Raw genomic sequence first — 19,626 nt, forward strand, 5'->3', positions numbered from 1 at the left:
ATAACTCTACCTCCCTGTAACTTATATTCTGTTAATAATCTGTTGGTACTTTACCTCCTGATTAATAGGGAATTACCAGAGCGGAATGTCATAGGAGCAGCAGGAATTCAGGCTGAGCTGGAGGAGTGGATAAGGGAATTATGAGAAACTCTCCCCTGGCTTGTGGGAGGTGGGATGAACAAAGGAGGAGAGAGGTATAAGTATTGCTCATCTCTTGTTGCAAGGTGTGCAGGCTTTGAGGAGAGATCCCCCTGCACCTTACTTGGCATGCCAAATAAAGATTCCTCTTCCACTCTTGAGCTGCGTCTACACGTGCACGCTACTTCGAAGTAGCAGCAGTAACTTCGAAATAGCGCCCGTCGCGGCTACACGTGTTGGGCGCTATTTCGAAGTTGAAATCGACGTTAGGCGGCGAGACGTCAAAGTCGCTAACCCCATGAGGGGATGGGAATAGCGCCCTACTTCGATGTTGAACATCGAAATAGGGACGTGTAGACGATCCGCTTCCCGCAACATCGAAATAGCGGGGTCCTCCATGGCGGCCATCAGCTGGGGGGTTGAGAGATACTCTCTCTCCAGCCCTTGCGGGGCTCTGTGGTCACCGTGTGCAGCAGCCCTTAGCCCAGGGCTTCTGGCTGCTGCTGCTGCAGCTGGGGGTCCGTGCTGCATATACAGGGTCTGCAACTAGTTGTTGGCTCTGTGTATCTTGCACTGTTTAATGAAAGTGTGTCTGGGACGGGCCCTTTAAGGGAGCGACTTGCTGTTGAGTCCGCCCCGTGACCCTGTCTGCAGCTGTGCCTGGCTCCCTTATTTCGATGTGTGCTACTTTGGCGTGTAGACGTTCCCTCGCTGCGCCTATTTCGATGTTGGGCTGAGCAACGTCGAAGTTGAACATCGACGTTGCCGGCCCTGGAGGACGTGTAGACGTTATTCATCGAAATAGGCTATTTCGATGTCGCTACTTCGAAATTAGCTATTTCGATGTAGCGTGCACGTGTAGACGTAGCCTTGGTGTGTTATTGGGCCAGCATTGCATACCAGGCACAAACTGCCACTGTGCCACCTTAAGAAGGAGGCAACAAGGTCAAAACAGGAGTCAAGCAAGGCTGTGTCATTGGCCCATCGCTGCTTTGCATCTTCATCACCGTGACCCTTCACCTCATTGATGACAACCTTCCAGATGGTGTGAAGATTGTCTGTAGAATGAACGGGAAGCTTCTGAATCTCAGGAGACTAAAACCTGAAAGCAAGACCTCCATGGCCTCAGTCATGGAGCTCCAGTATACGGATGACCATATGGCTGTCGCTCTTTCTCCCACAGCTCTTCAGACCACCTTCAGTGCCTTCACTGAAGCATACAAGAATCTCAGCCCCCCACTGAGTATCAAAAAGGCCAAAGCGCTCCACCAACCTTCACCTATGGGACAATCTCAGGCCCCTTCTGTTGAAGTCAATGGAGAACTGCAGTAAAATGTGGAGCACTTCCCACACCTTTGGAAATCATCTTTCTGCCAAAGTTGATGTTAATGAGGAAATCCAGCATCATCTAAGCTGTGCTAGCTCTGCTTTTGCCTACCTGATACAAAGCTCCTTCTATCCTGTGATGTGGTTGTTCCAACACTACTGTAAGCATGTGAAACTTGGACAACATACAAGCATCATTTAAGGCACTTGAGCACTATCATCAACGCTGCCTCAGGAGAATCCTAATTATCTCTTGGGAGGACAGGCGCATAAACACTAGCGTCCTGGGAGAGTTGAACGTGACTAGCATTGAAGCCATTATCAGTCACCAACAACTCTGCAAGACTGGTTACATGATTCAGATGTCTGATTGGCGCCTCCCAAAGCAGATTCTGTTCTCCGAGTTGGAGGAAGGGCAGAGGACTGCTGAAGGCCAGCAGAAGCAATATAAGGACTTGCTGAAGGCACACGTGAAAAAGTGCAGCATCGGTATCTGCATGTGGGAGAACCTTGTCCAAGACCATCCCCAGTGGAGAAAGGTGATCCATGAAGGGGTGGTGCAATCTGAGAAGTCCTGCCACAGTGCAGACAAAGAGAGGAGAAGAAGACGAAAAGAGCATCAAAAACTGCCCCGCACCCTTGCAACAGCTACCAACACCTGCCCCTTCTGTGATACGACCTGCAGCTCCACAATTGGGCTGCTCAGCCACCAACGGACTCCCCAGTAGGAGGGTGACATGAAGACGTCCTGCTCGTTATTGAGGGACTGCTAAAAAGAAGGGAAAAGAGGTCACAGTTTCTAGTCTGCCTGTGGGTGATTACATAGACAGAATTCTTTCAGTGGGACGTGGGCTTGTAAGTGCCAAAGTCACTTTGAAAAATGGGCCTTTGGAGGCTGTCACTTGCATCCACACTGGGGACAGGGACAGGTAGGACGTCTCAGAGCCCAGGTCTAAAAACAACCAGGCAGATATTCCCACTTGCGCTCTGAACCCCATGTCCTCACCCTGGCTTCAGAGCCGGAACGCCAGCATCTACACAGCTATTTGTAGGGCCATGGCAGGCATTCAAGTCAGCAGACTGGAGCTGCTGCAGGGGCACTGTGCCAGGCAGACATATCCTTAGGCACTTCTAAGAACTTTGCCCAAGACTCTCTTTGTCCTCTGCGGATGGTGCTGGAGTCTTCTGAGAATTTGGCTTTAAACTATTATTTGGATTCTTCCATGCAAATGAGAGACAAGAAAAGGAGCCCTGTCTGAAGTCTGCTGAACAGAACGGCAACTTATCCAGGAAAGAATTCCCAGGAGTTGCTCCCCAGGAAAGGTGCGGCTGCAGACATCCTAATTGACGTTTGGGCTGATAGATAACTCTCTGGCAGGCTGGTGCTCAGTCCACCTTGCATTTTATAATGGCTGAAGCAGCACAACAGTCTGCCCTGCATAGGGCGAGGACATTTTTGCAGTTGCATCCTTTGCAGGAGCCACTAAGGTCATTGCCACAACCGACACTAGATCTGGATCTGCAGTCAGATGCTCTATGACAGCAGTTGCACCAGAAATCGCTGCATACACAGAACTCTCCCTGGAGTTCTTTGCACCCCAGAAAAGTACGGGGGCAAAAAAAAGCAGGGTAGAAAAATCAGCTCTGTAATCACTCCACAGCTTTTCATAACAGCTCAGTGGCTGAGGCTGGGCCCTGATTTTCAGACATACTTTTTGCATGAGAGTTACTAATAAAATGAGGCATTTGCTATCCACCCAGTTTTCTTATCCATAAACAGTCTTCTGAGACAAAAGTGCAGTCAGAACCCAGCAAGCCTCTTACAGGGACATTGGACAACCTCTGCAATTAGACATGAGTCTTCTATTGCCCACCGCCACCATTTCAGATCTTGACTGCTGGGGGGAGCAACTTTAACCACGATACCAGGAGTTATTTAGGCAGTTGAAACCTCTAGTTTTCTGGCAGATAATTGAACAATTAGCTGGGAGGAGCCCTGTATCTACTGCCCATATACAAGGAAAAACTGATATGAAACCCACTCAGCTCTGATGGTAGCATGTTTTGATATCTTGTGGCAAGTCACTTAAGGGATACTGTTAGGTTTAAAATTGTAATATATATTCTTACTTGGTTAATAACTCAGGAGAGAGAGAGAGAGAGGGACTCCATCAGAACTCCTGGATTCTATATCAGCTCTGGGAGAGAAGTAGGGTCTAGCTGGTCACAGCAAGGCCACCTACTTCTGGGTTTTATGTAAGAACATCAGAACAGCCATTCTTGGTCAGATCAAAGGTCCATCTAGCCCAGTCTCCCGTCTTCTGACAGTGGCCAATGGCAGGTGCCCCAGAGGGAATGAACAGAACAACCATTGTGTGATTCATCCTATCACTCATTCACAGCTTCTGGCAAACCAAGGCACGGGACATTCAGCACATGGAGCTGGATCTCTGCCCACACTGGCTAACAGCCAGCAAGGGACCTATTCTCCATGAATGTATCTAGTTCACTTTTGAACCTTGTTATAGACTTGGCAGAGTTCCACAAGCTGACTGTGAAGAAATGCTTTTGTTGGTTTAAAATCTGCTGCCTACTGATTTCATGGAATGACTCGTTCTTGTCTTATTTGGGGTAAATAAAACTTCCTGAATCGATTTTTCCACATCATTTGTGATTTTTATAGACCTTTGTCATCTCTCCTCAGATGGAATGTGTTCAGTAGTCCTCATCATTTTTGTTGCTCTTCAATGTACCTTTTCCAAATCCAATATATATTTTGTGTGAAAGGCTGATCAGATCTGAACACAGTATTTGATACCATGAATTTGAGAGAAGCAATATCATATTTTTGTTTTAGCTATCCCTTTCCTGGTGAGTCCCAGTATTCTGTTAGGGCCTGGTGGGAGTGAGGGGGTTTGATGGTTTGATTGTCATTACACATGGAACAGATAGAGAGAAAGCTCTGCTAGTCTATATATTATCAAAACAAAAAAGTAAAGTAGCACTTTAAAGACTAACAAATTATTTTGTTAGTCTTTAAAGTGCTACTTTACTGCTTTTTTGTTTTGATGGAACAGATATTTTCAGATAAGTATCCACGATAAAGAAGTGGGTCTGTCCCACCAAAGCTCATCACGTAATAAATTATTTTGTTAATCTTTAAAGTGCTACATGACCGTGGGTTTGTTTTGTTAGGATACGGACTAACGCCACTACTTCTCCAGTACTATCCACAATGTCTCCAAGAGCTCTTCATTAATGGGTTCAGCTAATTTAGACCCCCATCATTTTGTATGTATTATATTTTGACGTGTGTATTTCTCTGCATTTATCTCCATTGAGTTTCATCTACTATTGTGTTGCCCAGTCAGGCAGGTTTGTGAAAACTTGTCATAACTCCTCACAGCCTGCTTTGGACTTCACTATCTTTCATAAATTTTTATCATCTGCACATTTTGCCAGCTCACTGTTCACTCTGTTCTCCAAAACATTTATGTATGAGTGAACAGCACCGGCCCCAGTACAGACCGCTGCGGGACACCTCTATTTACGTCTCTCTAGTCTCAACATTTAGTTCATAAGAATGGCCACACTGGGTCAAACCAAAGGTCCATCTAGCCCAGTCCTGTCATCCAACAGCGGCCAATGCCAGGTGCCCTAATGGATATGTACTGAACAGGCAATCAGCAAGTGATCCCTCTCCTGTGGCCTGTTCCCAGCGTGTGACAAACAGACTAGAGACACCCTCCCTGCCCATTCTGGTGGACAGCCACTGATGGAGTTTTGTTCCGTAAATTTATCTAGTTCTTTTTTGAATCCTGTTATAGTTTTGACCTTCACAACATCCTCTGGCCAGGAGTTACACAGGCTGACTGTGCATTGCATGAAGAAATACTTCCTTTTGTTGGTTTTGAACCTACAACTTGCTAACATGCTACATAGGGTGCAATAAACTGGCTAGCCCTCTGCTCACCTTACCCCCTACTCGCTCCCGTGCCTGGGCTTCTGACCGCATTCTCTTTTTACTCCTAGAACTTACTCCTTTCTTGAGGTTGTTTTTTTTTAATCATGTGGTTTTGGTTTTCGTTTAAAGACATTTAATGAATATTAAATGTATCCTGCTCTCCCTGCCCCAGCTCTGTCTCTAAACTCTCTTGCAAAAGTCCTGTTAGCCCACCCTTTGTTTTCTACCTTTTGATTGGAGTGCCTGACAATGCTTCCTGAGTTCCCTTGAATAACAAGCCTTTTGTTAGCTTAATCGCCTGCCTCTTCTTATAAGCTAACTCCCTCCCTGTGCTCCTCTCAGTTCTGCTCCAGAATCTGAAGAAACGGGTCTTTCCCATGAAAGCTCATCACCTAATAAATAATATTGTTAGCCTTCAAGGTGCTACAGGACTGCTTGTTTTGTTTTCCCCGGCATAAAGGCTGTGCTGCTCCCAGGTTCTGAATTCGACAGGCATTGCACACAGGCTGTGTTGCCACTAAGACTTCCAGGAAACCAGGAACTTTTCCTCCTTTAAATAACTGCTTGTTTCATTACCTCCTTCTGAGGCGGATACTCCCCAGCTACACCCCTTACATATGTGCTGCCCAAGGATGCTCCCAGCACAGGCTGACCTCTCAACTCCCCAACATCTACCATCATCATCATCACCAATAACCATGGGCTCAGCACCCGTTGGTGTCTGATGCCTCTCTTGCTATTTCCTTTCCATCGTTCCCTGGCCAGTGCAGAGTGGCTTAGTTTCTGTAGATTAGCTCCACACTAATCTACTATATCATCTACCCATTCTCTGTGGGGTCTGCCTCTCCTATTCGAACCATCCATTATGCCAAATACCAGGGTCTTGCTTTTTCATTCGTCGCTCGTTCTGCAAATATGCCCAAATAGTTGCAGCTTCCGTTTTATAACCTTCTGCAGCAGGTTCTCTTTTGGCTGTATCTTCCTAAATAATTCCTTGATCTGTCCCTGGAAAATCTGAGGGTTTCCTAGAGGGTAGACCCTCTGCAGTTGCTCCGAAGACCTGCTTGTGGCAGGGAGATTACCAGCGCACAGCAGGGGGAAATGCCTTTTCTTTATAGGCTCAAGCCACAGCCCAGTAGACAGGCTCTGGCTGATGGTAACAAGTTTTGGATCCAGCTCAAAAGCAGCAATTGCTGTTTTTTTCACTGGGGGGGTGGTGCAAGCTGGAGCGATACCTTTCCCTTATGCGTTTGGCTAGTGGCTGAGTTATTTAGCTCAGGGTTGGTTTCTCCTTTGAAACAATTCACACGCACCCGCCCCTGGGTACGCCTGTGAAGAGCTCAGCCAGACAGAACACAGGTTGGCCAGAGGATGTTGGTGTGCGGGCAGCGGTAGCTGAGGAGGGTTAATGAGGTCTCTTTGCACAGTGCTATCTTAGCTCTCTGGAAGATGCTTGTTGCCTTGAGACGGATCTCCACCTTGCTTTGCCTTTCCTGCCATTCTGCCACCTCACTTCCTTTCTTGTAACCGGACCATGATTGTGCCAGAAAGCACAAGGCACAGAGCTCAGTCACTTCTGCTTCAGGGCCCGTTGGGGGGATGTGCAGCTTGCCTTCCAGAGACACAGGATTGGGCTGGGACGACCGGCTTCCTAAGGACTCATGGCCTCTCACAGGCGCTTTCAGTGTCCAGACCTAAGTGTAAGCAACACAAAGCCGTTCTCGGGTCACCCTGGGATGCAGCCTCCCCCCAGGCTTCTCCCCTTTCGTGCTCATTCCTTCCGCCTCCCTCTGGCCGTCCGGCTGCTCCTGCTTCCCCTCACATTCTAGCTCTCTGGGACTCCCTGTTCCCAAGGAGCAGGCAGTGGGAGCCTCTGCTGCCCTCTCTCTGGCCCTTGCCTGCCAGGCTCCCAGCCTGATTCACTCAGCCCACCCGCCCCCCCCGCCTTACTACTCCTTCTCTAAGCTGAGCTTCCCTCTTCCAAAGCTCAAGTGGGTCAGCTGGCCAGTCACAAGTGCTCTGACCTGCTCCCCTGAAGGGCTGGCATCACCCTGGGATTCGGCCTGTTACGAAATGCACCGCAAAGATCTGCAAAGCACTCTTCACTACTCAGCAGATGTGTGATCATTCCATCAGCCTCCCCAGCGACCAAGAGGCCCCAGTTTGGCGCTAGCTGGAAAGCATCCCCCTGCGTCTCTTCCATCCTGGGCAGGGCTTTTTCCCACACCATCCTACATCGAGGCTAAAAGGAGTTGCCTTCACTCCCAAATAAAAGACAAAGTGCCTTAATGATTCTGGACACACAAGATTTCCTGAGGCAAGCATTGCTTGGCTGGCATAGAGTCCATCTATTTGAATCAGACACGACTGCTAGTAGGGCGCAGTCTTTGGCCACTTAATACTAAAGCGTTGCTCCCAGTAGTTTGAAGACAGCCTGAGCAACTTTTCTGGAGACTCAGAACTCTCCAGAGAGCAGTTTTTGCCTGGTGAGTTACTGAAAAACCGGAGACAGAGAGAGGCAGAATCTTGCTGCATTCCACAAGACGGGCAGCGCTAGAACAACCTGTGAAAAATGCAAATGACAAGTTGCCCTGTAGCATCTTAAAGACTAACTGAACTCGGGTGGCCAGGTGGCCACCCAGGAGAGATTCAGATGCTGCCCCAGCTGATTAGCAGAGCACCCCCGGTGTGTGTGTCTCTCGGTGGTGCACATCAGCACATGCCTTGGTGCACATAACAAAATTTATCTCGCCTCTGGATGGCAAAAATAAGAGGAAACTGCCCCAGTTTGATGCTATTGCTTTGCCCAGCTCTCACACAGTACAGAATGTCATGGCTCTGCTGTGGAGCTGGCTCAGGGCGAGCCAGTTTGCAATCCCACAGCTGGAGATAATCACAAGGGCTTTTTTATGGTCATCTGTATACAGTACTCAGAAAAGGCCTAAGCTGAGAGCCATAAACTTGTCCCTGCCCATGGGATCCAGTCATGCACTCTCACAGAGCTGCTGCTGACTTACAGCCGGAGAGACTTAGGCCTTGAAGGCAGTAGGCTTAGAACTTACCAGCCTTTTAAGTCCTGGCTTTCTGTCTGGTTCCACTTTTCCGAAACCTGGTCATCACTTCTGTGGGACCTACGGGGGCTCAGCCCTGAGCACAGACCATTTTGTTAGGTGCCTATCTATAGAGCGACATGCTTAGGTAAGCATCTCTTGGCTGGACCCTGCCTTTTGCACCCCATCTCCTCCTGCACCCAGCCTCCTTCTCAGACCCTGCACCCCCTCCTACACGCCACCCCCAGGCCAGAATCCTCTCCTGCATGCACACCTCCTGCACACCGACCTCAAAGACAGAAGTTGCTCCTCCTCCTCATTAGCCGCCCAGCATCTACCTCGAGGTTTCTAACTGGGCTTTAACCTTGCCAGCCGGAGGACTCATGCCCAGCTGTAGAACTGTGCCAGTAAGGACTGGCTGGTCTCACCCAATCACCACCACCAGCCTCTTCCCAGAGACAGCCCACCCTGACCTGCCACCTGTAATGCCCAGCCAACTCCCCTGGCTCTATACCCCCCAGCACTTGCTTTACGTCGCTTACATTCAGGGAATTCCCCTGCGGCATGTGAGGGCAGCTTTGTCCTGTACTGTTTAAAGGACGACCCTAGAAAAGTCCCTGCCCTCATTTCTCTTTAGATCAGTGGTTCCCAAACTTTTCGCCATCACACCCCCTCCTTTTGATTTTTGAGAAACCCTCACACCCCCCACCTCTTCTTTACCATCATCCAACCCCCATGTAACAAAAACTTCAATTCGTAATTTAAAATAAACACCAAAACTTGATATAAAAATGTTATTTCAAATTAAAAAATTAGCACAAATAGTTTTTCTTGGCCCCTTGCGGGTGCCTGGTGCCGCCCCAGTTGGCCAGCTGCCTGAGCCCCGTGCCAGCCACCAGAGCTGCCAGCGCCAGCCACCTGCCCACTCAGACCTGTGCTGCCAAAGCCACCCACCAAAGCCCCCCATCACAGGTAAGTCCTGTAGCTTGCTGTAAGGGTTCTTTTGTAGCAGCTGCTAGGTCTACATTTAGTATTACAAGTTACCAAGAAATTGTTTACAGATACCTTAAGTCTGTAAGAAATCCTGGCTGCTCCTCTGTAAAAGAAATTGCTTTCCCTAAAGTGAGCTTGCCTTGGTGTGAATGAGGGAAGTGTGAATGTGGGAGTGTGTAATGGAAGCAGTCCCCGCAGCCAGCCTGTCTGGATGATCAGCTGCCAGCAGCACCTTGATGGCCAGAGACCCACAGGAGCTCAGCCCTGCAAAAGAATCCACCCAAGAAAGAGACAGAGGCCCCTGTCCAGAGAAGATCAATGTTCCCATTGGCTGTTAGCTGATGACTCAGTGTCCTGAGGCAGTGGGGCAAGAGCTAACGGCTGAAACACATACAAAGATAGGTGCAAAGCGACAGGGGCCTTCATCTGGCCACCACCATTCTGCAGGAGTTAGTCTCAGCCGGCTGCGGAGGCTGGAGGCAGACACCCTCTCCCAGGATGGATGGTACTGACTGCTCCTGAGTACTACACTGAAAAGAGAGACAGCTGACAGGCTGCCCCGGATTCATGACTGCACCGGCCATTCTGGACCCGCTATGCCTTGGCTTCTTCAGCAGCGCCTACACAACTCTTCACCTGTGTGAGTTTGCCTGTGCATTTGTATGAGTGCAGAGGGGTGTGGGTGGGTGTGTGCTTGAAAACTGGTTCTTTTTCCTTTAATCCAGTAGTGGCATTTAATAAAATCCACCTGAGTGTAACCCTGGGGTGGTCATAGTGTAAATTAAAGTAACACCCCCCCACACACATCCCGGAAGTACTGATGCCTGTTGAATTTTGTCCTTACTATTTACCATTCACCAACAAGGTCCCAGTCCTGCAAGCTGCTCCTTGGGGTCAGCTCCTTGCCAAGCAAGCAGCACTGCATCGAAATCAATAGAAGTAAAGCCGCATGCAGGAGCAGGTGCTCACATTTTACTGATGACAGGAACAGAAAATGATAATTTTTGAGATTCTTTTAAAAAGATCCACTGCGATTGATTGGCCATCGTGAATCATTTAGCGCCCAAATCGTCCACTCTTCCCATGCCCAAAATTCCTACTGAAGACAAAGGGAACGTTAGATGCAGGAATGCAGGAGCAGACTCCTGGTGAGAAGAAACATCCCCTTCTGTCTCCTACGCTATTTAGACTAAATATATTTTTGGATTCCTTTTCCACTATCATATCCATCCAGCAGGAAGCTGCCTGCATCTCCCAAGTAATTTGGAACACGACGTCTCATAACACAGCCAGAAAGTGTACTTCTGAGGACGTGGTTCTTGATTAATGAATACCGTGATAGTGTACTTCTCAGGATGTGGTTCTTGATTAATGGATAACGTAACACCATGTTAGTTTTGGGCTGCATAACGAGAAGTAAAGTGGTTAATTAAATCAATCCATTTTATTTTGGTTTAAATGCTAGGTCACCTTAAATTGTTAACATTCTTTTTATTGCTGTTTCTGTTTCAAACTAGAACAAAATACGTACATTTAAAAGCATGTGCGTGTGAGGTGGGAGGAGAGGGGTAAGAGGAATAAAAATCAACAACTTTGTTCTCTTGCGGGTTTCAAAGCCTTTAGAACACAGCTGAGTGCTCCCAAGAACATTTGTTCAGGCTGATATGTTCTGCAGAGGTTTGAGCCTGTGCTCATAGAAGTAAATGGCAAAGCTCCCATTGGCTTGAACAGCGCAGGATAAGGGTCCGCTGGTGCTGGTTTATGTACAGCTACACAGTGGGCTGAGAGAGCAGAGGAAGGTGAGAGCAAAGGGAAGGCAAATCATGTACCGTCAACAATTTCTTCACTGTGCCCAGGTCTACACTAGAAATTAAAGGCAATCACAGATACACAATTCCAGCTACAGCAATGCAGAGCTAGAAGCAACTCATCTGTTATTGACTTACCTGGCTGTCCTCACAGAGGGAGGTTGACAGGAGAAACTCTCCCATCAACCTGCCTTACTCCTCCGGATAACAAGGAGCACAGGGGTTGACTGTCAACCCTGATGGCTCAATTTCATGCGCCCTTACTAGGCATGCAAAATCAAATACCAGAAGACCGACCCTCCTGTGTAGGGAAGACCCACCCCAATTATCTACACTGCACCTCCTGCTGTCACGTCAAGCTGCTCTGAACACAGATTTGCAGATTTTGAGGCTGCAGGAGAGCACTGAATCATCCCCCACCCCCGTACAACACAGGTCTGAAAAAGTGCATCTGAACCACAAAAGCTCAATACCTAATAAATGCATTTGTTAGTCTTTACTGCTTGTTTTTGTGACGTTACAGACTAAGGCTGAATCTACTCTATGAGATAAAATCAATTTTAAGTCATTTAGCCCAGTTTTTCCAAGTGCCTGTCCTCACTGTAAATTCCATTAGCTCCATTTATGGAGCAGAGAAATCAACATATTGCTCTCGTATCATAGTAACCCGACGGGTGTAGTGTTCAGTTTGAATTTAAAATTCCAAATGAAGAGTAGGGAGGATGCATCATGTTTTTAAATTGAATTCAGTACCTCCAGAGATGTATCGTATGCGCCGCACACTTCTCTGCTCTGACCTCTTCCATCTCCACTGCTCTCAGGTACAGAAGACTTAGGCAACAGAAAGCTGTTACAATTTGGCATCTGGAAGCTCATTGCTGTAGGGTCATGAAAGGCTGAAGACACTTTTTCTTTGCTAGTAGCGTGGCTGTGGGGCCTGTGGCTCTGTGTATACCCCTGCTAGCCGCCTCGTTTTTCTGCGCTGCCTGGTGCCAGTCGTACTCCCCCTGCCACCATGTGTCAGCTAGGCTGTGGGTGAGGGTCATGCTGTGCGATAGGACAAGAAACTTCTTTTCAGCTGTTTACATGTTGTCCCACCCCCCACATCCCCTTCCTTTCCTCCCCAAGAGGCGCCACGGATTCTGGAACTTTCTCTTGCCCTCATCACGTGGCAGCTAGGCTGTGGGAGCAGGTCGTACTTGGATGAGAAACTTCTTTTCAGCCACTTACAAATTGTCCTGACCCCCACATCCCCTCCCCTCCCTGGAGGGGCATCACAGTCTGGAACATTCACGTGCTCAGCCACATCACGTGGCTTGACCATGAGCCAATAAAAGGACGTGCTGTGCAAGGTACCAGGCAGCTGGCGTACGGTGAGGGGTCATGATTTTGTGGGGCTGGCTGTAGCCGGGGATATTTTAGCTGCCCAGAGGACGTCTCCCTCGGCGGTCATGATTTTCGGGGGCTGGCTGTAGCTGGGGTTCTTTTAGCTGCCCAGAGGACGTCTCCCTAAGCGGTCATGATTTTTGGGGGCTGGCTGTAGCCGGGGATCTTCTAGATGCCCAAAGGATATCTCCCTCAGCGGTCACAATTTTCAGGGCCTGGCTGTAGCCAGGGTTCTTTTTAGCTGCCTGGGGCATGTTTTCCCTCAGCAACCACAATTTCTGTGAGTTGGCTGTAGCCAGAAACCTTTTACCTGGCCAGGGGATGTCTCCCTCGGCAGACACAGTTTTAGGTCAATGGTAGGAAACACTTTGTCACTAGAGCGGCTGTCCTCTAGGCTCAAATTTGTATATGAGCTTTATCAAAGGCCAAAGGGGCAGGCTTTATTCGGGGGTCTTTTATTCTCCCTGAGCCATAACTGTTGCAATGATTAATTCAAGTTTCAGCATAGCAACCATGTCTACTTAAACATAAGGCTCTTCTTTCACAGGAGACCTAAATCCAGATTCAAGTTCCTACATAATGAGTATCTGTCTGGGCAGCTACAATTTTCATGGGTGTCAAAAGTCTGCTTTTAGCCACCCGAGCCGTTACCGATGATTCGAGTTTCAGTGCAGCAGCCATGTCTGCTTAGGGTCCTCTTTCCCAGGAGGCCTAAATCCACATCCAAGGTCAAAAGAAAGCCAAGGCACACTGCTCGTAGGGGCAGGTGGTGGGTCTCCAGGGGTGGTCACGGTTTTCAGGGCTGTCAAATGTCAGAGTTTTTGGAACCTGGCTGTAGATCTTTTAGTTGCCCCAAGCCGTAGTCGTTTCAATGAAGGCAATGTAGGAGCTATACAATTACCACAGTTTTTGCAGTAAGGCTTGCAGTGGGAAATATTCTTGCCCTGAGAGTCTTTTTTGGCAGGTCCAAATCTGGCTGTAGTCTGGGGTATTTTAGCCGCCCCGAGCCGTAACTGTGAATGATTCATTCAAGTTTCAGTGTAGCACCTCTGTCTACTTAAGCATACTTAACACAGCAGGGAAAAGAGGGATATGAAATGTGGAAAGATGTTATCATCTGTCCCCAATTGTCAGCTGAGAAGAATAAGGGGATTTCAAAATGTGGAGGGTCTTTTCAAAAAGGACCCCCCTGCAGCCGAGCCGCGCGTTCAAAAGCGGCACTTTTGAAGCGCCGCGGCCGGCAGCATGCTAACGAGGCCCTGAATATTCATTTCAGCACCTCATTGGTATCCTTCGATTTGGCCATTAGCATGATCATTTCCAAGTTTTGGCTAGGTGTGACCACCGCCATTGGGTAGGTGCATCTACACTACAGGGAAGATCAACCCTGATGCAGCCGATCATCCGGAGCCTGATTTAGTATGCTTATTCACAGGGTTCCCCCATCAACCATAGAACTCCTGCCCCCGATCAGGAGTAAGGGAAGTCGATGGGAGTATGCCCTTAAAGGCAATGGCACAGAAGCCCGAATTAAGGCACATTGGCTTTAGCTACATAATTAACGTAGCTGGAATTGCATACTTTAATTCAATCTTCCCCACCCCCCGTAGTGCAGACCTGCTCTCGGGCCTGGCCTACACTTGGTATTTAAGTTGACTGCTCATGGGTATGGAAAAGGCACACCGGAGAGAAGATGCAGGAAGCCCATGGAAGTTTGCGTCTGTGGATGGCTGTGATATGCTTACTGAGCACGAAAGCCTCTTCTAACCATGGAGGCTGCATCTGTGCTACAGCGTTATGCTGGCAGCAATTCAGAGCTCCTGTTCAGTGATGAACGGAGCTAGATCCAGGTACTGGTGCTCAGCTACTGCGCAACAGTGCAACTCTTAATGTAAATAAGCCAACTATCAGGAGCCACTGGGAGCCAGGTTTCAGGGAGGAGTATGGTTACACTGGAGCCAGCTGGGAGTTGTACTGGTGTGCCTCCACTGGTGGGATTTGCATTGATCAGCAACACCAGCAACAAAGCTTGCAGCATGTGGGACAAACAGGGGCTCCACTTCCCCATCTGTCTCTCTATGATCATTCAGGTCTTTGTCACACTTTGAGCTTGATCCCAACCAAAAAGAAAAGCAACATAACCCATTTGTCTCTCTCATCCACACTGCTTCAATAACTAATCAGGCCCTGCAAATTCCAGGGCAGATTCTTGGCTGAAGTAAATTGTTCTTCTAAATCTTCTGCAACAGTCAATAAGCTGTAGCTCTGCTCTACAGTCAGTCATTACTGCCTGTCTGCAAAACTGCAAAGGAGAATAATAAATTCACTCTGCTTTCCAACCCAACTTTCTTTTTCAACCTAAACCTAATACCCAAACAACTGATTAAGTGATTTTAGGAGGGGCCTGATCCGGCATTCTTTGTCCAGCTGGAAGTTGCTGAGCTCTCAGTGAGCAAGGAACACAGGATCGGGTCCTAAATATGCAAAATATTTATGCTAGCCAATCTTTGCAATAAACAAAAAATATATCATCTAGTCAGAAGGCTAAAAAGCCAACGGGAAAAGAAAAATGTGTTTTTCAGAAAAGCATTTTCTGTTCTTCATCTAAAAGATGCTGACAGCTAGGCCTTCTCACTCGGCAGCACTGAAGAATGCAGTATGTTTCCTTTTTAAGAGTTTGCTACTCAGCTCTCCTTTGGAAGATCTCATTTTCAGTATTTTCACACTGAGGCGCCTTTTTCCCCCTTCTTCCTTCTTTAGGCCCAGATTGAAGAAAGCACAGAAGCAACCTGTTGGACGACATGCATCCTCATTCAGGACAGCACTTGAAGGTAAGCATTAAGAGTGGGGATACTTTCCTGAACTGCGCCTTACCTTGTATTTATTCTAGAAATACAGAGAAGGAGAGGCCTCAAGTTCTCCCACAGTGAGGCATGACAAAGTGTAACTAGACCACCCCTGACACATTTGTCTAACCTGCTTGTCATCTAAGCTGTTCTTAAAATTACTCCTAGGACAACTTCCCTATGTAATCATGTGACATTAATGGATTTTTTTAAATTAAATATGAAAGCCATTTCTGTGACGATTGTATTGTTTGCACCAAATCTTGTGATACGTGGGCCAAGTGAGGTGTCTAATGGAAGCTGGTAATGCCCTGAATCTGGTTATGCTACTTGCATATCTTTGCCATATGCGTTTGTAAAGTTATAGATGCTGGCTCTATAGCAGGATTAGAAATTTTCTGGAGTTGAGGGCTCACACTGGGACGTGGGTCTCCTCCCAGCCAGGATGGTGGACAAACGCTCAGACATCAAAATACATATCTCAGGAATTTGGGTCTTGTCATCTGCGATGCAGCCAATGGCAGAGTGCCAAAGCAGGCCACCTGGTCAGGTGACCCTCTGTTGCCTATGGAAGAAGAAAGGAATTTTTCCCTCCACATGCTAAGCTATAAGAGTGCCCTGGTGGAGACCACCTTTGTCTCCAGTCCTTGGCTATGTCTACACTAGCCTCAGAACTTCAACAGGGGCATGACAATGAACTCAATCAAAAGATCCTAATGAGGGTTACCCTACCATGCATATGCAGTACCTCATTAGCATAATAGCAGCTGTAGCACTTCAAAAGTGCTGCTTTCGATCATGTGCATCTCATCTACACGGGGTCCCTTTCTAAAGGGCCCCACCCTTCAAAATCCCCTTATCCCTATCTCGTTAGGCAAGCCGCAGGCGATCGAAAGCGGCACTTTGAAAGTGCTGTGGCCACCATTATGCTAATGAGGTGCTGCATATTCCTGGCAGCACCTTATTAGCATCTTTTGATTAGGTTCATTATCATGTTCCTTTCAAAGTTCTGGGGCTAGTGTAGACATAGCCCTTGTGAAGTAAGCCTATATGAACTGGGGTCCCATACCTCATGGGGTGTATTTTCAGTCACTTTCAAGAAATCAGCATATAACATTGGTGTAACGTGTGTCAATAGCTTTAACTGATGTATGTAATGTATCGCTTTAACAATTTTTCTCTCTCACCAGCCGCATCTACACGTGCCAGCTACTTCGAAGTAGCCGCGCCAACTTCGAAATAGCGCCCACCACGGCTACACGTGGCGGGCGCTATTTTGAAGTTGACATCGACGTAAGGCGGCGAGACGTTGAAGTCGCTATCCCCATCAGGAGATGGGAATAGCGCCCTACTTCGACGTTGAACGTGTAGCCGTTGCGCATCCCGCAACATTGAAATAGCGGGGTCTGCCATGGCGGCCATCAGCTGAGGGGTTAAGAGACGCTCTCTCCAGCCCCTGAGCTCAATGGTCGCCGCGTGCAGTGGCCTCTTAAAGGTCCCCGCCCCTGCCTTCCTGTGCAGGAAGCTGAGAGAGCATGCAGTCGGCAGCGCAGCCACGTGGCCAGCCTGCACGCCCCTCTGCAGCCACAGAAACCCCCCACCGCTGCAATGGCCGCCCACCAGCCCTCCCAGGGCACCCCCACACAAGGAGAGCCAGGGCTCCCAGCCCGGCAGCCAGGCTGGGAAGCAGCAGCGGGGCCCCTCCTGGACGGAGGCCGAGCTTCGGGACCTGCAGGGGCTTTGGAGTGAGGAGGAGGTGCTCCAGGTAATGGGGAGCAAGAGGCGGAACGCGGATGCGTTCGCTTGGCTGGCCGAGGGCCTGGCCGCCTGGGGTCACCCTGCCCGCACTCCTGACCACGTCAGGAGTAAGGTGAAGGAGCTGCAGCAGGGTTACGCCCGGACCCGGGATGCAGCCAGCCGATCTGGGGCCGCCCCCATCACTTGCCCCTTTTACAGGGAGCTCAGGGCCACACCGGGCCCCCGGCACACCTCCTCCCCTCTGGCCACTTTTGATACCTCGGCCGACGAGCAGGCCCCGGAGGTGGAGTCCGCCCCGGAGGTAAGCCCCGCACCCCAAGTACCCCCCCCAGGAGCCCACCCCTGGGACGCCGGAGGAGGAGGAGGGGGAGTCCTCCTCCAGCGACGGGGGGCTCCAAATAATCCTACTGTCCCAGAGCTCCAGCAGGGTGTCTGCTCACCGGGTGTCCCCCAACCGTGGGAGCAGACCATCAGGTATGTACCCCCCCAGGTGCACACCCCCGGGGTTGAGGGGCGGAAGCAACAGACATGACCAGGGCCCTCCACGTGCCCAGATGACCATGGCCCCAAGGACAGCAGTGGCATGTCCCTCACAGGAGTGCATCAGCCCCTGCTCCCCCAGCACGACGGTGCCATGCCCCATCCCTGGGGATGGGGGGAGCGGAACCTAGGGTCCCCCGGGGGGAGGGGGTGGGACACCCAGCAGCAGCAGCAGCATCTCCCAGGGACGGGGATGGGGAACCAGCAGCAGAGGGGTGGGGGGACAAGGGCCACGGCTGGGGGCCCACACTAACGGCTGTCTCCACTCTTCTTCCCCCCCCGTGTTCCGCAGCTGCACCATCAGAAGGACTGGAGAGTGCCGGTGAGGTGTCAGTGGTCCTGGAGAGCCCACCGGGGCCATCAGTCCAGGCCAGCCCCTCGGTGGAGCACTGACCGGCCCCAGGGCTGGGACAATGGCGGAGCCAGCACCACCCACGGATGGCAACGGACCCCCAGCTGCTGGCGATCCTCCTTCGGCAGCTGGAGGTCTCCGAGCAGCACCTGCGGGTGGAGGAGCAGCGCCTCGAACTCCAGGAGCTGGCGCTGGCCTGGCGCCAGGAGGCATGGGGGGCCTTTATGCGCACGTTCGAGCATATCGTGGACTACCTGGCCCCCCATGCCGCGCCGGCCGCCGCTCTGCCCGCCCTGCCTGCTCCACCCGCCGCTCTACCCGGTGTCGCACCGCCATCCGCCACCGAGGGCCCTTCCACCGAGGGGGACCTGGGGCCAGCTGACACCCGCCGGCCATATCTCCCAGTCCGCCCAACCCCCAGCCAGCCCCGGCCAGGGCTGAGGCCGAGGCGCGGGTCGCGGCCGCCCACTCCCAGCGCTGGACATTAGGGGGTGTGGGGCCCAGGACGTGGCCCCCCCTCCCCCTTTGTATATATATCCCCTTCAGTTCTCTTTTGTAAATAGTTTGTATTAGACCCCTGTTATGTTATGATGATATCTGCCCCCCCATGTAAATAGTTCTCCCCTTCCTTGTCTTCCCCTTTTTCTCCTGTCATCTTATTTATAATACATATATATATATAAAATAATTATTTTGCCTGTAAATAGTTATGATAATAATAATAAGAGCTCAACATATATTCTGGTTTGACGAACGTCTGTTTTTATTTACAAGAAAAGTGTAGGGGGGCGCTCTTGGGTGCTCTGTGGTGTGGGAATAGGGGCAGGGAGTGTTGTGGAGGATAGGGGGATGGAGTGGGGGGGCCTGCCAGCGTTCACCCCGTGGCCTCATCAAAGTGGGCCCGCAGGGCCTCCCGGACCCAGGTCCCTTCGGGGTCCATCTTGCGACTGTGGGCAGCGGGTGGCTGCACATTGGCCCTGCCAACCTCCACAGCCCAGCCCTGAAAGAAGGCCTCCCCCTTGCTCTCGACGAGGTTGTGGAGGGCGCTGCACGCGCCCACAATCTGGGGGATGTTGGTGGGGCCCGCATCAAGGCGGGTGAGGAGACACCTCCAGCGCCCTTTGAGACGGCCAAATGTGCGCTCTGCCACCTGGAGCGCGTGGTTCAGGCGCATGTTGAAGCGCTCCTGGCTGGCTGACAGGTGGCCCGTGTAAGGGTGCATGAGCCAGGGCCGGAGGGGGTATGCCGCGTCTGTGATGACGCAGAGGGGCATGGTGGTGTCCCCCACAGGGATCTCCCACTGGTGGATGCAGGTCCCCACCTCCAGCCGGCGGCACAAGCCCGAGTTCCGGAATACCCGGGCGTCATGGGTGCTGCCAGGCCAGCTAACATATATGTGCAGGAAGCGGCCCCAGCTGTCCACCAAGGCCTGGAGGACCACTGAGCAGTAGCCCTTCCTGTTTAA

This window comes from Carettochelys insculpta, chromosome 6 (assembly GCF_033958435.1).
Source record: "Carettochelys insculpta isolate YL-2023 chromosome 6, ASM3395843v1, whole genome shotgun sequence".
Lineage (NCBI taxonomy): Eukaryota > Metazoa > Chordata > Testudines > Carettochelyidae > Carettochelys > Carettochelys insculpta.